Genomic DNA, 7,066 nt, shown 5'->3' with positions numbered 1-7,066 from the left:
GAGCCGGGATATTGTGGATAAGGATTGCAGATCCAGTTTCAGACTCTCAATGGACAAGTGTAAGGCTGAAGTGGTGTATCCCTGCTGGAGGGAATTCTTGAAAATTCCTAAAGAAATTCCACTTCAGAACCATCTTTAGTCACAAAAGAAGTCGAAATCTAAGCAGAAATTGTGGATCCCATTAAGAGTGCACTTGAGAAACTCCGTATTATCCACAACAAATACTGATCTGGTTACCAAAAAGGGGAAATCCTCTATGGAAGGAAAGAATACAAGGGGGAAAGAAGAGGACAAACTTTGTATCTAGACCAGTAATGCACAAGGATTTCATTGCAAAATAAACAACATTTTGCAGGAACATATCCAAGGAGCCACATTCGATTTCTGCGAGCTACAAAATGTTCGTTTCTTTTAACCACCCTGCAAAATTAGCAATGACCAGGGCATTGATTGTCTCAGTCTCCCAGGGAATTTTGAAGTTCTTACCTGTTTAAAGTTGAGTCTCTGAAATGTTCTCTCTTTTTAAAAGTCTTCTGACTAACACTGCTGTGGCATTTACAGCATGCACACAACTAGCATACTTTGTTCCTTTATTTTCTGCTTTCACTTTCAGTATGTAAATTATTTCATTACTGTAACAGAGCATCACTGAAAAGATCTGATTTTAATCCATTTCTTTCATGTCTGCTGCGTGCCATCAAAGGTATGAAAGGAGGCCCCTCAATTCAGCAAAGTACTTAAGCATGTGCTTAACATTAAGTATGTGCTTAAGTGCCATTAAAGTCAATGAGACCTAAGCAGATGCTTCAGTGCTTTACTAACTAGAGGTGGTTTGCTGAATTGGGGTTTAAGAGCAAGGGCAGTAAAAAACACACTCATCCTTCAACTGATCTACATTCAGCTTCCTCTCATTCCTCCTTCATTTCACAGGACTTTAAGTCAAGTTGGCAATGCGTTACAAAATCTGTGAATGGCAAGTGATTTGTTTCTATGCAGATGTTTGAGTCTGGTCCTATTTTATGTCCATACAGACAAATGCAATTTCTAGTGATCCCCACTTTGTGGAGCTCGTCTGACAACAAGGACCAAATGCCCATTCCAGCTACTGCTTGCCCTAAGGCTATGTGGATCATTGAGAGGTTAGATTTTAAAGGTCATATTGAATGGAATTTTTTGATGCTTTCAAAGCTCGGAAACGCATTTTGGGGTGCTCCTGGGTTGCCGGTAAATTCTGTTACAGCTTGTGGGAGTACCTGCTCGAGCCAACAACAATGTGATTGACCTGCTTTGGAATTAGACAAGGTAAATTCTACTAGCCAGTCGTTACAAGACAGGGGGTGTTTGCTTACCATGCACATGTCTGATTTGACAAGTTCACCATTTTACAAATCCGATTGCAGTGATCATTTAATTCTAATGGTCTATATTGCGGCTGACCCAGGATTATACTCCTTGTAAGCCTGTGGACAGAGAACGGGGCCAGCTTCACTAGATGGGTTATGTCTCGTGTGTACTGAGGTGGGTGAAAAGAGCAGTAACCCAACTGCAAGTGCCCTGCAGACTGTTTCTCTGTGGTAGAATTGCACTCTCTGCTGATGCATGTATACTGCAGCCAGTCCCTGCACCTCTGGCCCTTTTCCCAATGCAAGGGGTATCATTGGAGCAGATAAGAGGCCCAGCCAAGCTCTGCTATGCTATGCCATGCCAGTCCTCCACCACCTCCCTAGGTAACCCATTCCAGTGATTCACCACCCTCCTAGGCTACGTCTTCACTACCCGCCGATCCGGCGGGTAGCAATCGGTTTATCGGGGATCGACTTACCGCGTCTCGTGAGGACGCGGTAAAATCGATCCCTGATCGCTCTGCCGTCGACTCTGGAAATCCACCTCGACAAGAGGCGGCAGCGGAGTCGGCGGCAGCGGTCGGCTTTCCCCCGTCCTCACCGCCAGGTAAGCCGACCTAAAATACGCAACTTCAGCTACGGTATTCACGTAGCTGAAGTTGCGTATCTTAGGTCGGAACCCCGCTGTAGTGTAGACCTAGCCCTAGTGAAATAGTGTTTCCTAATATCCAACCTAGACCTCCCCCACTGCAACTTGAGACCATTGCTTCTTGTTCTGGCATCTGCTACCACTGAGAACATAGAATAGAATATCAGGGTTGGAAGGGACCTCAGGAGGTCATCTAGTCCAGCCCCCTGCTCAGAGCAGGACCAATCCCCAGATAGTTTTTTGCCCCGATCCCTAAATGGCACCCTCAAGGATTGAACTCACAACCCAGGGTTTAGCAGGACAATGCTCAAACCACTGAGCTAACCCTTCCCCCCAAACAGCCTAGCTCCATCCTCTTTGGAACCCCCCTTCAGGTAGTTGAAGGCTGCTATCAAATCCCCCCACTCTTCTCTTCTGCAGACTAAATAATCCCAGACCCTCAGCCTCTCCTCGTAAATCCTGTGCCCCAGCCCCCTAATAATTTCCGTTGCCCTCTGCTGGACTCTCTCCAATTTGTCCACATCCTTTCTGTAGTGGGGGGACCAAAACTGGACGCAATAGTCCAGGTGTGGTCTCACCAGTGCCGAATAGAGGGGAATAATCACTTCCTTCGATCTGCTGGCAATGCTCCTACTAATACAGCCCAATATGCTGTTGGCCTTCTTGGCAACAAGGGTACACTGCTGACGCATATCTCGTCCACTGTAATCCCCAGGTCCTTTTCTGCAGAACTGCTGTTTAGCCCAGGGGCAGGCAAACTTTTTGGCCTGAGGGCCACACTGGGTTTCTGAAATTGTGTGGCAGGCCGGTTAGGAGAGGCTGTGCCACCCCGAACAGCCAGGCGTGGCCCGGCCCCCGCCCCCTATCCAACCCTCCACCCCGCTTCTTGCCCCCTTATGGCCCCCCTGGGACTTCTGCCCCATCCAACCCCCCTGTTCCCTGTCCTCTGACGGCTCCCCCGGAACCCCTGCCCCATCCACCCCTCCCTGTCCTTTAACTGCCCCCCGCCATACCATCCAATCCCTCCTCTCATTCCTAACTGCCCCCCCGGGACTCCTGCTACATCCAACCACCCCTTCTTCCTGACTCCCCCCTGCCGCTCCATCCAACCCTCCCCCTTCCTGACTGCCCCCCCAGGACTCCTGCCCCCATTCAATCCCCCGGTTCCCCGCCCTCTGACCGCCCAGATCCCTATTCACACCCCCGCCCCCGACTACCACCCCGAACTCCCCTGCCCTCTATCCAACTCCCCCTGCTCCCTGCCCTCTTACCGCACTGCCTGGAGCACCTGTGGCTGGCAGTGCTACAGCCGCGCTGCCCAGAGCGCCAGGACAGGCAGCCATGCCGCCCGGCTGGAGCCAGCCACATCACCGCGCAGTACAGAGCACCGGGTCAGGCTACATTTTTGCACGCCGCCCAGAGCATTGCGCCGGTGGCACAGTGAGCTGAGGCTACGAGGGAGGGGGAACAGCAGGGGAGGGGCCATGGGCTAGCCTCCTGGCCCAGGAACTTAGGGGCCAGGCAGGAGGGTCCCGTGGGCTGGATGTGGCCCATAGGCTGTAGTTTGCCCACCTCTGGTTTAGCCAGTCGGTCCCCAGCCTGTAGCAGTGCATGGGATTCTTCCTTCCTAAGTGCAGGACTCTGCACTTGTCCTTGTTGAACCTCATCAGATTTCTTTTGGCCCAATCCTCCAGTTTGTCTAGGTCACTCTGGACCCTATCCCTACCCTCCAGCGTATCTACCTCTCCCCACAGCTTAGTGTCATCTGCGAACTTGCTGAGGGTGCAATCTATCCCATCATCCAGATCATTAATAAAGATGTTGAATAAAACCGGCCCCAGGACCGACCCCTGGGGCACTCTGCTTGATACCGGCTGCCAACTAGATATTGAGCTGTTGATCACTACCCACTGAGCCCGACAATCTAGCCAGCTTTCTATCCACCTTATAGTCCATTCATCCAATCCAATCTTTAACTTGCTGGTAAGAATACTGTGGGATAATTTGGGTCACTTCATGTGAAACCACCCAACGATGATTGGACAAACAATTTTGGGGGTTTTGTTTTGTTTTTTTTAAAAGAAAACTAAAATAGCAAAAATATTTGCCAAATAACGGAGCATGTCATTTTGCAAACTATTAACACAGGGGTTCTCTGCTTTCCAATGCCTGCAGTCCAAGATTTAGTGTGTGTGACATTTCTGCAGGGTTGAATGATTGACATTGCAGCTCAAATTCATCTTGATCATAACTCCACTGAGTTACATCAAGCATGAATGTGTCCTTCTTTTGCAAAGCAGAGACTAGTTCAATAGTTCTTTCCAGCACACATTCAGACTTACGTGGCATTTCTTTGCAGTACAATTAATGGCACACATTTGCACAATTTCAGAAATTGTGGGGAAAAGTTCTTTACTGAACAGTAATTTTTGTTTTCTGAACCTAGTGCCCATTAGATATTTGAAAATCATCCCATTCATGATTTCAGGAACTCCTAATCCATTCTACAGTCCTTCACGGTCCCCTATAGTGACACCAAGAGGAGGGGGGGGGGAAATATGTCTTTAAAAATCAGTTTCATTTAATCTGAGACTACAAAATGCCTTAACCATAATTATATTATTATTGCATGGTCTCAATACAAGGCAGAGCTAAGGTTGTTTGGATGCTTTACATATGCATTTCTATACCTTAACACCTTTGCATTTCTTTTACGTATAACCTTAATTTCCTGGATTTGTCATGGTTGGTTTGGAGAACATCACTATAATGCTTTCTACCCTAAAGATACTTATACATACACTCAACTTTTAACTTTATTAACATAGTTATTATACATTCCAGGGCAAAAACTAATTGACTATTAGACAGGCTGGTGTTACACAAGATTCTGTAGTTTCTGCGAAATTCCTCTCAGCAGGACTAAGAGCAGGGAGCAATACATTTTAATGCAGATTTAGATTCCATTCAGCATCTGCCCAGCTTCTCTTTCAAGATTCACTAGCAGACAAATGGCTCACTTTTAGAGACAGGCTAAAGGAATTACTGCCAATTTTTTTAAAATAAAATAGTATAAAATATTTTGCATTCACAGCCTTTGTCATCCAAAGATCTTAAAGCACTTCATAAACATTCATTAAGCCTCACAATACCCCTGTGACTGTATCAGACTCATTTTGTAGGTAAGTACATTGAGGCACATAGAAGTGCAATGACTTGCCCAAGATTACTCACCAAGTCAAAAGCAGACTGGAATAGCATCTTGAGTCCTTTGCTCAAACCACTGCCTTTGAAAACAATGTTATGCCACATTCAAGGCCAGAGATGGTGTCAGGGGTATTCACAACAGGTAATATTGTGGAGCATGAAGGTGGATGAAACATCACTGGTACAAACCAACTGTGGGCTCGTGTCAGGACGTAGTCACACTCAGAGGTATTAATACCTCTTCTAATACCTACCAATGCAATGAGAAGAGAATGTGGCTCTTGGCATTTTGTTAGTGCTAAATCCCTGCTAAACAGCAATCCATCTTTGGTCTTTATAGGAAGCCAAATGTATCCTGAGCGGTCTTGGATCACCAGAAGCTCTGTGCAGAAAAAAAGAATCCAATTATTTCTATAGAATCATAGGACTGGAAGGGACCTCGAGAGCTTATCTAGACCAGTGCCCTGCAAGGACTTGCTGGCAGTCACTAATATCGCTCATAACATGTAATAAATGCAGACAGAGTGAAAAATAAAGCACCCTTGTCCCTATTTAGATAAAGAATGATTGAAAGATACAAAAAAAAAAAAAAACCAACAGAAGTTGGAACCAGTAGAGAGTTTGTATTCAAGGCTAACCCTTTTTACCTGTTGCATTCTCTACTGGATTGCCACTTTTCTCCTAATGTCCCATGTGACTAAATCAATTGTCACAATACCATGACATTATACTGCATCTTTTCAACTTAAGTCATTTGTGGAGGACTTTTTTAAGTGCTCTGCAAGTGACATGTCAAAATTGGGAATCTCTCTCAAGTTTTGGGATAAGTAACAATGCATTTGTACACTATATCACTGGTCATAGCAGCAGAGAGAGGGAGAGCTAGTGGTCACAGCAAGGACTCCTGGGTTCTGTTTCCCCCTCTGACACAGGTATGCTGTTTGACCTTCAGCAAATCCCATAAATTCTGTGTGCATTGGTTTCCAAATCTGCAAAGTGGTTATATTATTTATCTCCCTCCAGACATATAGTAACATTTGATTAATTACTATTTATGAAGCACTCTGAAATTACCAGCTGAGAGGTTTTTATAAGCGGAAAGTAATAATAAATAATAATAATAATTAAAACTCTGCACTATAAAAGTGAAGTGTTTCTATTCTGGAGCCCCAAAGTGCTTCCTGATGGCTGTTGTCATGGTTATTGTATAAAAGGAAGGTTTTTTTTAAAGCTAATATAGGTTATTTCCCTTCTACCACCAGCTTTCAGGAAAGGACAACAGCTTCCTGCTTATGGCTTATTTAACCCAAACATTTCCTTTATGGATCCCAAATTTAGGTTCTATTAAAAATGTCCCCAAATAATCCATATCTATAGAAATGTTTTCTTTTCGTGAACTTCTCCTCACCCTTTAATTTCTCCTAAACACCAGACTGAGACAGCCTCTGAGCTTGTAATCACATATGCATGTATTTAACTTTACTTACATAAGTAGTCTCAGTGATATCAATGTGAGCTTTTCCATGAGTAAAATTAACCATATGCTTAAATGTCTGGAAGCTTGGGGCTTTAGACTGTAAGGAAAAGGGATCTGGACTAGTTGTGTGCTATGTAATATGTTGCCTGTCTTTATTATTCTATATGAACACATGCAGAATAAACAAAAGGCGAAACAGACGATTATAGTCTCCTCTTCCAGGGCAGGTGAAAAGCAAATAATGTGACCAGGATAAATGGTTAAAAATAAATTAGATCTTTAAAATTCTGATGAGAGCGGGTGAAGAAATGATTTGCCCTCCCCCCCCAAAAAAAATATTTTGGCAAAAACAAACTTTTCTTCAACTTTTTTTTAATTAAAAAAATTAAA

The sequence above is a fragment of the Terrapene carolina genome, unplaced genomic scaffold, assembly GCF_002925995.2.
Source record: "Terrapene carolina triunguis isolate 2854851 unplaced genomic scaffold, T_m_triunguis-2.0 Scaffold67, whole genome shotgun sequence".
NCBI classification, from domain to species: Eukaryota; Metazoa; Chordata; order Testudines; family Emydidae; genus Terrapene; species Terrapene triunguis.
The sequence above is the reverse complement of the archived record's forward strand: the minus strand, read 5'-3'. Positions refer to the sequence as shown.